Source organism: Aedes aegypti, chromosome 3 (assembly GCF_002204515.2).
Source record: "Aedes aegypti strain LVP_AGWG chromosome 3, AaegL5.0 Primary Assembly, whole genome shotgun sequence".
Lineage (NCBI taxonomy): Eukaryota > Metazoa > Arthropoda > Insecta > Diptera > Culicidae > Aedes > Aedes aegypti.
This window is the reverse complement of record NC_035109.1, coordinates 316,475,301-316,488,407: the sequence shown is the minus strand read 5'-3', so window position 1 is coordinate 316,488,407 and position 13,107 is coordinate 316,475,301. Positions and strand designations below refer to the sequence as shown.

Here is a 13,107-nt window from a genome sequence, read left to right as displayed (position 1 = left end):
CCCCGCGTCTACCGGAATATTTATAGCCGCGGAGTTTGCATTTTGAGAGCCGCCAATTCCACACTGAATGCAACTCACCTAATGAGCCACTTGCCATACGGAAAAAAATATACCGTGGGAGTTGTGCAGCATCTAGCGTCAAATATGATTGATGAGTCAACTTAGAAGTATAACAACGCTGAAACGCGCAACGTAATGGCTAAAAATATCAGCAGTTTCCGTCACCCGCAAGCTGCAACGTTCGCGTGCCTTAGAAGCGCAGTTTTGTTGATTTTTTTGTCTTCTGCTCACTCGGTCGTATTTCATTCTCAAGAGTCATCAAAAATCGCTCGCACACCGGGTTTTGGCTATTATAGTGCGCAATGAAAGAAGAGTCAGATGAGAAAAATGTCTGGTATTTTTGGCCGTTCGTTAGTTTGAAATGAAAGAAAAATGCATTCGGTTGTACCCCCGTACCTATAGCTAGCTAGAAGCAAACGGTTCAAAACAACCGTAGAATGAAACGCCGGTTCCGGTGGTGCAGCTTTCGGTGCACCCACAGTTCAGTTTCGGGTGGTTTGTCACCTTCACCTCATGGTGCACATATGACGGGATAGATATGATTAGACCAGTTTAGAAGGTTAAGTTTTCCATAAATCTTGTAATAATTAATGTTGTGTTGGTATCTCATTCTAGAAATTCCATTTTCTCTGAATCTTTTCATGAAATTTTAATACCAGAGATTTCTGATGAGATCATAGTAGCAGGCTATTGAGAGCTTTAGCATACTCCACCTTAGATTTTTGGTGAATTCTTGACAAAATCATCGTTCTATTGTAAGGTAGCTTCCTCGCGAGATCATTGCATGATCATAAAGGACTCCTGCTGAGATAAGCAGTAATTTCTTGTTAAAAAATCAGATCTTGCGAGAATTTTTATGGATTTTTCTCAATAATTTTAACAGTTTTCCTTAAAAGATTCTTAGTGAAGACAAATTATCTTAAAATTCTTGAATTGTACCATATGAAGCATTTTTTCTGACTTCTGGTGAGATTCTATATTTGATTTTATTGGGATTATTGAAAGATTTCTTTCAACATTTTTCATGGATTAATCTCAACAATCGCACAATGGAAGTATTAATTACTTTAGGGTCTATACACCTCGTAGAGTGTCACTTTCGAAACCTTCCTTCTGATTCGTAGACGGTTTTGGACAATTAATATGTCTTATCATGCCACATGGTCAGGAATGTCCATGTAGGTGTTTCAAAAACTCTCAAAGTTTAAAGAAAAGTCTAGACAGACTTCGAAGACAATCGTTGACTTTGGCGCTCTAATCCTGGTATAGTCCTAACAAAGTATTATTTTGTGATGAGGCGATAAAAATGGCCCTATAACCAGTCTAATGTCAGAAAAGAAGAACATCTGAACCCCCACACCGCCCCCGAATTTGTGCACGATGCTCATGATATAAGCACATCGGAATTACCTACATATGAGACAGCCGCTCTACTCGCTACCTCTATTTGCAAAGCTCTATAGAAAGGACAAAAATTGTAAACTATGCCACTGCAATGTTGTCTAGCTAATGAGTGCAACTCTCTCTCCCACTTTTATCCACCCCCCTTATGTGCGCCATGATGAATATCTGGATTAAGTGAAACAACGTAATTTCCCTAGAAATATTTGCTGTAGAATGCGACTGCAACTAACTAGTGCTCAGTTTTGTCGACCTTGAGTGTGCTCTATTGAGATTTGGGTAATATCACCGGTCGTAAAGTTTACATAACATCCACCAGTGGCAAATGGTATCGAGCCTGTTTGGTACCCCTAAAACTTGGCTTCAGTCTTGTCCGGCTTCATCCTCGTTTATGGTTCCCATGAGCGTCATTTCAGAGCTTCTTGTTCGTTTCTAGCTTGTAAAATGACCTGGGAGCTTTATGTTGTTCCCACTTGCAGACTTTGCTTTTCGTTCGGTTTGTAGGTTGATGATAGATAGGGGAACGTGGTCTAATTCGGGCCTAGTAACAAATTTTAGGCTATATCTTTTAGGAAAAATATTCGGTATGAAAGTTTTATGTTTCCTCGAAACCCTGATTTAGCGTGCACACTTTTCTCTCAGATTGTTTTTTTTTATATCTGCTACCGGGACATGACATGATTGAACAAAATTCTACAGAAGGCCCAAATTGGATCTATCCTGTTCCAATTCGGACTCCCCATGTTCTAATTCGGACTACTCTATATTTTATCGTTTTTTTTTTCTCAAATTTAACTCACTAGGTAAACAATTTAAATTTGGTTAAAGTCAGAACTAGCTCAATAAAAATGAGAATTTTATTAAAAACTTAGTGAAATCTGAATCTGGTTCAAAATTTAGTACAGTGAATTGTCCCTAACTTTATTTTGAAGGAATCATCGAGTTCGAGAGGTATCGACTGACAGATGGTTTAAGGTGAAGATGAATCGAAGCCAAAGTTCAAATTTTCAAAAGCACGGATCTGGAAAACCAAACATTTGCTTGAGCTGAGAACCTAATCGATTGGTCACCACCAGACCTGTCAAAATTAAAAAATAGACCAAAACGCGCGCGGTTGTTGTATTTTGTTTTTTTTTTTCGATCCATTTCTAATGTGATCAACAAAAACAAACCAATTTTGGATTGAATCAGCAGCATTCTTAAGTTTATGGCAAGAAAAAACTCCGAAGAAGTATCCGGATGAACTTCAAACTTTTTCGGAAGAACTGCTGTTTAATTCTGGATGAACCTCCAGAGGATCTTCGGAGGAATTGCTGGAGTAGCTGCTAAGGAATTCCCAGATCAACTCTGGGGAGGATTTTTCGGAACAACTCTGTAGTATTTCTCGGAGGAAATCCGGAAGAATTCTCAGGTAAGCTACTGGAGTAGCCCCGGAAGAATTCCTGGAGGAACTCCCGAGGAATTGCTGGAAGAATCATGAAGAATATCTGAAGATGAAGCTCCAAACGATTTCCCGGAGGAACTCTGAATGCATACCTCAAGGACCTCCAATGGAATTCCTAAAACAAAATGTTTTGCGATTGATCTTCTTCGCGAACGATAATCTACGCATCTTCGCGATCCAACAATTGTCAGCTTTTGTTTTTTTTTGTGACCCGAAGAGGATCGCAAAGTGCGAACGGAAGCATCTATGGAAGAACTCCGGAAGCGTTCCTGAAGGTACCCTGGACGCGTTCCTGGAGTAACTTTGGATGTGTTTCTGGAGGAACTCCGGGGTAATTGCTTGAGGAATTCCAGAAAAAATCCCGGAGAAACTATGGAGGAAATCCTAAGGAATTCCCGATAGAGTTCTGGAGGAACTTTACTGGAGTTACTGGATGAAATCCAGAAGAATCGCTGGAGGACCTTCAGATGTATTTCTGGAAGAACTCCCGGTAGAAATTCGGTAATTCCGAGGAATTGCTGGATGACATCCAGAGGAATTGCCGGAGGAAAGACTTCCTTGTGAAAACCTTAAGAGGAGTTTCTGGGCGAAATCACTGGAGGTATTTCTGGGGCAAATCGCCACAAAAGGGGACATTCTTGGAGAAATTCCTAGGCAAAATCCCGGGGGAATTCCTGGAACAAATCCCCGGAAGAGTTTTTAAGCAGGAATTTTTTGAGGAAATCTCCAAAGGAACTTCTTGAGGATAAATTCCTGGACGACATCTCCGAAGAAATTGCTTTTCAAAATCATCACGGGAATTTATGAAGAAAATTTCGGGTGGAGTTCTTGGGGGATAACCCCGTAGAAGTCCTTGAAACCCCGGAGAAATTCCTGGAGGAAATTTCCAGAGAAATTCCTTGAGGAAATCTTTGTATAAATTCTGTGAAAAATCCCCTAAGAATTTTTTGAAGAAAATCCAGGAGGAAATCCTTCGAAGGATTTCTGGACGGAATTCCCGGAGGAATTGCTATTGGAATCCCGTTGAGGAATTCCTGGAGGAAATTTCCTTAGCAGTTCTTGGAGAATATCCCTGGATGAATCCTTGAAATTCCCAGAAGAATTCCTAGAGGAAATCTCCGGAGAAATTCCTGATGCAAATCTCTAAAGAAAATTTCTAAATAAAATCCTCGAAGGAATTTCTGAAGAAATTTCCCGGAAGAATTTCTAGAGGAACAACACACATTTTGGATGGACAATGGACTACCGGTGAAATTCTCGGAGGAATTCCTAAAGGAAATCTCCCAAGGAATTCCTGGAGGAAATCTCCCAAGGAATTCCTGGAGGAAATCTCCTAAGGAATTCCTGGGGGAAATTTCCGAAGAAATTCCTAATGGAAATCCCTGGTGCAAATCCGAGAGAAATTCATAGAGGAAAGCTTTGGATTAGTTCTCTGTAAACCTCGAAGGAATTTATTAATGTAATCTCCGGAGAATTTTTGGACAAAATCACCTGAGAAATTCCTGGACAAAATCCCCGCAAGAATTTCTTTTGGAAATCCCATAATAAATTCCTGGAGAAAATCCCCAGGAGTTCAAAGGGGAAATCCTCGGGAGGATTCTTGGGAATGGAGAAAATCCTTCGAAGAAATTCTGGAGAAAATCACAGGAGGAATTCCCGGTGGAAATATCCGGAGAAATTCCTGGATGAAATTCCCGACGCAATTTTTAACGGAAAGCCCCGGAATAATGTTTCGACGAAATCTCGAGGATATTTTTGGAGAAAATCCCCAAATGAGTATTTGGGATTGGGGGGTATCTCGGAGGAATCCCTGGAGGAAATTTCCGGAAAAAATCCTGTTGCAAATCCCCAGAGAATTTTCTGGGAGAAATCTTTAAATGAATTCTCTGAAAAAAAAATCCCGGAGGAATTTTATTCAATGAAATCCACTGAAATATATCTGGACGAAATCCCCGTAAGAATTGCTTTCAGAAATCCCTTGAAAAAATCCCCGGAGGAGTTCTTGGAGAAAAACTGATAAACGTGTGTCAAACCAGATTTGGAACAGCTCAAATCTTGGTCCAAATCCGACCAAAGAGGGACCATGTAATTTGCCTGTTCCAAAAAATAGACCAGAAAACTAGACTGGTATAAAATAAAAATGAAACATTATTTGCTAGTGCAAGCTCCAATCCTTTGACCAAACTAGTGATTTTGATCACCGGTGAAGTTGCTCTAATGCACATCCTTCAAATTCTATTCAGTGTGAACTTGAAGCTGAAACTTAGATCTTTCCTGAAGGTATCCATAGCAAATTTTCGAGATATTTGCGGCTTAGTTCTTTGCAGGTTTTGTTACTTTCCTGGTTGTTATGGGCAAGATAAAAAATTCTTCCACTCAAACAATTCGCGTCACCCGCTTGAAACTATCATTGTGATTTTTGGCGATATTCTCGACTGATAAACATCATAAGATGTTCATTGATCTCCTAATATATTTATAGCAGCTCCCAGAGTGTGCTTAACAATTCTGCCGTGAATCGCAAGTCAGTCCCATCTGTAAAAAGTAGGCATTGAGAAAATGGGATGTGAAGTTTTCGAACTTGTTTTCCATACGAATATTCAAAAAATTCCAGAGGATTGTATCATATTCCAATCTTAATGCAACTTTCACATTTTGCTTTTCACTACGATAACTTTCCGAGAAAAATATAAAGATGATCAAAACACGTTACATTTTTGTGTTTCACGGTGCGAAAGTCTGTAGTGGGACTGATATGCGGTTACTTTTCATTATGGGACAATTTGACTTGCTGTTCTTTTTTCTATTTTTTCCGAACAAATCATATTATTTCATTAGTGCAGCTGAAAGAGCATTGGAAGCTATGTTGAAAACTGAGCTCAACTCAATTTTGGCGAAAATGCAGATGGGACTGACTTGCGATTCACGGCAGCTTAACAATTTTTCATTGAATTAATTAACTCATTACGCGTGGGAAAGATGAATAAATTTTTAATGAAATTATGAAAAATTCCACGTGCTTAGGTAGGATTTAAAACCAAGACTCTTGTATGCTAGACGAGTGGTGCTTTACCAACTATGCTACCGAGCTACTTGGTGACCCGATAACTCAGAAGGTTTCAAGTTTCAAATTCAAATCCCTACTGTTCACGCAGACCTTTCTCATAAATCATATTCATCCATATCATGTTTTTTTGGCGATATCTTCGAGGGATCTGTTGCAATCCTTGGGAAATACTCTGAGGATATCTTCAATCTCGTGCGAATATCTTTGATGACTGGCAAGCGGGCTGTTTTGTTTGGATATTCCCTAATACGGAAATGTATCTTATTCCTGGTATTTTTGATTTGTTCCGGCCGGGTGTTTTTAAAAAGCTACTGGACTCATATGATTCTATCAAGATATTTCATGGAAGTTTCTTATCGGATTCTTTGGAAGATACTTGGTGATCGACTGACTCAATACTTAGTGAACGCCTTCAAAGGATTGGTGAGTTCGCCACTAATTCTAAAATAGTGCCCTCTAGTGTTGAGAAATGCTTGATAGTCCGAATTAGAGCAGGGTCCGAATTGAACCAGGTTCCCCTACTATTTTTGTTATTGTTTATGCCTTCTTTTGACGGCAAGATCTGAGATGAGAAACGGGCACGGGAATGCAGAATCATCCATAAAGATAAAACTGCGACACTTGGTGCTCTCAGGGTCACCCCCCATCTCGGTCATCCGACACCGACCTCGAAGAGGCGGTTCTTATCTATTTCTGCTCCGTTTTGCTTGGTTAAGCGAAGTGGAATATATAGAGCAAAAAGTTGTAGCAATCATAATTCCGCATGATGACGCTCGGAGGCTGCGACGACGCTTTCAAAGGGCGTACGACACTCCTGGGTGTAGTTTGTACACGAACCGTCAAGTACCCCCTACAGTTGTGTGTCGCGTTTCTGCAGTTTCTGCAGTATGACGCAAATGATCTGATCGCATGTTAGGACGAATGGTTTTCATACCTACTTCGGCAAAAAAAATCTCAATGTCCCATCCTATTTCACTTGCGCAAATCGATTTCGATTTTTTGCTTTCCGTTTCCTCTTTGTAGCAACTTTGTTGCGAGGGCGTTGTCGTCGTCGTCATCATCGTCGTTGTTTGAAGAGCCTAATCCAATTAGGAAGCGAGATGTGAAATATCCGAAAGAGCCATTCATCGTCGTAATGCGGGGGATGCGGGATGCGACTACCCGACTGGGCGTCGTCTCCTGCTGTAACCGAATGACCAACTTTTAAATGTAATAAAACCCGATGGAATGCGATATAATGGGACCGGCTTTCGCTTGCATAGAGGGCTCTCCGCATTGTGCCAAACGCAAGACTTCACTTCCAGAGCTCGTATACCGACCGACCGTGTCAAGCTATAGGAGAACTTCTGTGCAGCAGTAGTCAGTAGGTGGGATGCATATGCGCATATGTGTCATCTGCAGCGGCAACCCGGCACGTCACTGCAATGTGCGCAGCAGGTTGGAGCTGGCTTGATGGAGTATGCTTTCCGCATTTTATTATTCATGGTACCCGTTTTCATCACATACGACGGATATGCTGCCGACGACGACCGTTGCGAGGGAAAGACGGAACACATACCCGGGCGAAATGGGCTGTTATGCTAATATACTGCCCGCATTGCTCCATTATCGAGTCCATTTCATTAGCCAAATGAGTTTCCCCCGCGACAGGGCTAGCGCGCAAAATTGCATCCCGATAAGGCAAAGGCGAGGGTTGATGGTCGGTCGCGGCCAAACGAGGAGGAGAACACCCCCCATTTATTGCGAACGATGGCCGGGTGCCCACGTCGTGATGCTGCCCGTTCCACCCGGTAATTGCGCGCTCACGCTCCTTATATACGATTCCGATCCATTGGATCCACACCGGTATGGGCCGAGTAGGATATGAAATTAGCATTTGTGCTTAAAATTGAGTCATAAATCAAACTATATAGTGGGGTAGCGAGTAATATGTGAAGGAGCAATTCGTGGGGGCGCCAGCTAAAGGGAATCCTTATTGGTATGGCCAGCTGGATTTTGGCAGTGCCGAATTGATTTGTCCGGTCGACCACACACACGGTTAGAATCAGAACTTCGAATAATTGCGATCGGAAGTGACTGTAGATTTTGGATTTATGGCATTGTTGACTACTTTTTGAACTTTGAAATAATTGAAGAAACGCTGTTCTTCGTGGATTCCTTCCAGACATGTATCCAAAAACAGGAAACAGCTTTTCAGCTTAGTGTTCTAAGAGCATTTCAGTAGATATTATGAGAGCTTTCTTTTCCAAAGATGCCATTTTGGTACAATAATACTTTATGCTCAAGGAAAATTTTATCACGATAATGATGATGCCACATGATTAAGGAAGGTGAGAAATTATTTGCTTAGATTAGAAAAAGATTCGTTCGAAAATGAATAAGCAATATCAGCAATGACTAAGTGTTTTTCATCGTTCCTCTCTCAGATCCTTCCTTCTGTTTTTCAAAACTGAAAGAATATTCGTATAAGATTTTTTCCAGTAACTCCAGAAATATCTATGATATTTTTAGTTATTTTTGTAGGCGTTTTAATGGATTCTTTCAAAAAATCTCCCTCGCAGGAATTCATCCAAAAGTCTCTTGAGAATTTCCTTTCTTTTAGGACCCTAGAAACCCATCCAGATATGTTTCCATCGATTGCTTGAATAATTACTCCTTCAATTCCTACAGGATATTTTCTTGGAATTCATATAGAACTATCGTCTGGAGTTCTAAAGTTCGTCCAATGATTCCTAATAGCGTTCTACCAAACTTTTCTAGAGATTCTACCATTGATTATGGAAGGAAAAAAAATTTCTCATGTATGTTTTCAAGCGATTCCTCCAGAAAATCAATTTTCAATTATTTTTCAAACGTTTTGACCATTTTTCTATGATCTGAAAGTTGGAGAAATTTGGAAACAGAACGTAGCATGATCAAATAGTGGAACACAAACTGTGTAGTTGCCGCTCGGTGGCCAGTGGTTTGAAAGGTGATTGTCTGTACTTCTGGCTGCTGACGATAACTGATGTGATAGCATTTCAGAACGATGTAAATAGTCTTCACCCTATTATCTACAGAATCTTCCTATCTAGAATTTCACAGGTCCAAAAGTTCCTTCAGAGGTTTTTGGAAGAGCTCATCAAGTATTCCGCAAGAAGTTTGATCAAATAATGCTCTAGGCATTCCTCTAGAATTCCTTCTTTTTTCGGTAATTCCTCCAATACTTTTTCAAAAAAAAAAAACTTATGGATTCCCTGGAGAAACTATTGAAACAAGTACCTTGTGGTATTCCAGGGGATTTTTTTTTGGAATAAGTTGGACCTTCTAACTTCTTCTAACTGATTCCTGGCTGATTTTGTATAAAAATCTTGAAGGAATTTCTCCTAGGTCTAGGTCCTAGGTTTTCTACAGATTTCTCGGGGAGAGCTTCAGGATTTCGTTCAGTGATTCCTTCAGAGGTTCTCTCAGGAATACATTCAGGAACTGCTCCAGGAGAACTGCACTAGAAGGAATCCTTCAGCAATCTTCCCAGGAATTTCTCTAGCGATTTTTGTCTTAAATGAATTCCTGTTGATTTCCTCCAGAAAATGTCAGTTCAACGCTGATTTCTGCAGTATTTTTACAAAGTTTGCTCCGTAAATTTCCCAAAGGATTTACAAAAGAGGTTTTTTGGTAATCTTTCCTCAGATATCATCAGTTATTACTTCAGAGGATCTTCCAAAGATTGCTGCAGGATACACCAGTAAAACCTGAAGAGCCTTCTTTCAGGTTTTCTTTTACAATTTTTTCCAACAAAGAAGAATTTAAGATTTTTTTTCAGATGTTTCTACGATTTTTACAGCAATCAGAGCCTATTTCACAGAGATTTCTTCTAAAAGTTCCATAGCGAATTCTGGCAGGAATTGCTCTAGAAATATCTCCAGGAATTATTCCAACACTTGTCTAATAATTTTTGCATTGATTCCTTGAGTAAATACTCTAAAAATTTTGGCAGACGATTTTCCTTGAATACATTTTTACAAGAATTATCGAATCAATTCGTTTAAGGATTCCTCGTGAAGTTCTACTAAGAATTTTGCTCCTGAGCTCTAAAGATTTCCTCCGCCTTCAACCCGGTGATTGCTCTATCAAATTCTTCCTAAGATTTTTCTTAGTTCTACGCATTTAATACCAACCTATGTCGCTTTAAAATCAATGACAAGATGATGCCTCAGTACCTGATATTCACAGAATTGCAGAATTCGCCATACATTGAAGATCTGGTCCGTTGTCCATCAACCATCAATGAAGTCGGCCATCCGTATGATTTCTGTTCCAATACCGTGTACGCACCTAACTTTGCGCTGCTCCAAACTTTGCGCATTTTAAAGAAGCACGAAAAAATGATAATTAATCATTGATTTTTTTAACAATTCAGTTTCAGCAACATGTTCATTTATGTGAAATAAGTATTTGACATACATTTGTTTACAAGGAAACCCTCGTTAATGTTAGTAAATAAACAAAAAACCTTATCGTCATACGCATAAACGTGTACTTTTACACCGTTTTAGAACAAGCGCTAAGGAGTGGATCTGCAAAAAATGAACATTTTTATAAACAAAACTGTGTTTTGAAAAGTATATTTGCTGTGTATTTGCAAGAAAGGTAATATTCTAGTAATTCCATTTATTTTCTATATAATACGTTGAATTTTTATTTGAAAAAAGCGATGCGCAATGTTAGGACCCATTTTTTACACGAGGGTCTTAATTCTTGCGCACTTCCAGCAATTCGGAATGGCACGTAAATACATGTACGTCCTTGCAAATGACAAAATCTGTCGATCTTTCCAGGAATGGTTACTCAATCCATAAGGCAGCGGCTACATGTAATATTCTTGAAAGTACCTTTTGTATGAAGCTGAAGGCAAGGTGTGCATTGAAAAATCTCGGAAAATCCACTGTATTAACACAGGAGACTATTACTGTAAACTTGGATAAATGATAGCGCAAAGGTTGGCTTCCCAGTTGAAGGACAATGATTCAAGCTCCAATTGTCTAGCAAAAAGCGTTCAATTATGGAATATCCGTACTGGCTGCAAATAGATAAAAAAATAATTAATCGCGAGAGATCAACGATCTCAGTTTAAGAATTAAAAAAAAAAACAAGAGAATAAGTTATATAAAGCAACGTACGATAACAAATAGCCATAAGCTGCGGCTGTAAACTATATTGCTCAGATTGTAATCTTGTGAATATATGTATTATAAAAAAATAAGAACTGAGTATATTACTATTCGTAGGCACTCTATGTTTGAGGTGATTGAATAAATTAAATTGAAATTCACGTGAAAAACTCTTGATGAAACTCATATTAGTTGTAACCTTTTTATTTAATACAAAACCAGTAAAAAAGTAAAATTATTTAGAGTAAACGAGCAATTTAAGGCATGCGCAAAGTTAGGCACATCATGCGCAAAGTTAGGAACAATTCAGATTTTGTGCGCAATGTTAGGCACAAGGTGTTGCATCACCTTTTGCATTTTTTTAATTTTTTGTGAATCATTTTTATTTTTTTTAAATCACGCGTTCTACTGAAGGGTTAAAAGCCTATCGTTGGCAGAAGTTTGAATAAAAAGATACATATTTTAGCCTTATTTGAAGCAAAAATACGATTATAATTTCTTAACTGCGCAAAGTTTGGTGCGTACACGGTACCATCCTTATCCGCTGCTTTATTGTTCTTGAACTGTTGAATGGTGGAATTCTTATCTTCCCGGGTTAAGGGGACCTGGCTGATTGTTATCGTCCGCTGGTTTGACATTTCCTCCGTAGCCTTGATCCTCATTACCTGCATTTTAAGCTTTTTTCTGGTGTTCAACGAAGTGCTGCTTTCACCTTTAGATAGCCTCACGTTCCTGGTTAATGTTCGGTCTCTATTAGGTACATTTTTGTAGCAGTTTTTATTATAGACACTCCGTTGTTACCACCCATGTATTTCATGACATTTTTTATTACCCGTTTATGAAATTTATTTCAAAAAACTCTAATTATTCAAATTGCTACTATCAGTTTTCAAAACAGTAGGTATTGGATGTACCTCAAGTACCCCACTCATTTCCTACCGACTCAGTCACATTGCCATTTATGTTAAATTAAACGTATATCCTCCCTCTCCTACTCCTGTCGTTAAGTACAGTGCAAGACTAGACGAGTACCGTTATTAACAGCAGCATTAGCCGCACACATCACATTCAACTACTCATATAATATGTATCCGCCAGCAGACGATCCTTTCAAGCTTCTTCCACACACTGGATAGCTCGGAGAAGTCGCTTTTCGTTTGCAAAATGATATTTTCCACATCATAACTACCTCATCCTTCTCGAAACTACCGTCAACACCATTTTGTCGGAAGACACGAGCACCGGGAATCATTCTAGACTAGCAGCTCCACTGGGGAAAGCTCCCCAACGCGAGGAGGCGAGTGTATGCAAAGTGGCTGCTATCATTGATGTTGCATATAATTATGGACTTGAGAGAGCGGCCGGAGCGTTAAGTGTGGACGCAAAAGTGATGAGTTTTCAGTTTCTTTTGATGGGCTCCCCGACGAGTTGAGCTGCTGCAGAGGAGAGTATCATCCCAAAAGGAAGACATCCAACAGTGCGCCAGTAAGTGATGTTTGCTATGCAAATCTAGCAACTTGTTCGCAAATTCACACTTACGTCTGCTCAGTCGTTTTCAGTTGTCTGTGGACTGCAGCAAAGTATAGCAATTCTTGTGAAGTATCGATCACACGACGACCGACGACTCGGGGTATGGTGCTGCCCATCGTTGGAAGGTGTTGAGCCGAATTGCGCATTGTCACGTGTCGCCAGCACCCTTTTCTCGTTCCGGAGATACCCGTACCTAGACCAGCACAGAAGAATGCTTTTCCACGGGCACGGGTACAAGGCACCAATCAACCTGTCCGTCAAAATTAATTTCAAACGTTTTCGGAGAATGTTTTCTTTGAGCGAACACTCTTGGCTGCCTCTGTCGGTGGCATGGAATATAGCTGAGCTACTTTGAAAGTCTTTTTAGCTGGCAGGAGGCACCAGCAGCAGCATTCTTCTTCGAGTCAATTTAATCAAGTTCCGGTGTTCGGGGCGTGGGTTCTAATCCAACAATG

The 13,107-nt window shown here is 39.9% G+C and overlaps 1 protein-coding gene across 1 annotated transcript in view; it reads left to right on the top strand.

Moving 5' to 3' along the window:
- LOC5580239 (calmodulin) overlaps positions 1-13,107 on the top strand; it is an 83,387-nt gene that overhangs the window by 62,779 nt on the left and 7,501 nt on the right. The window lies entirely within an intron of this gene.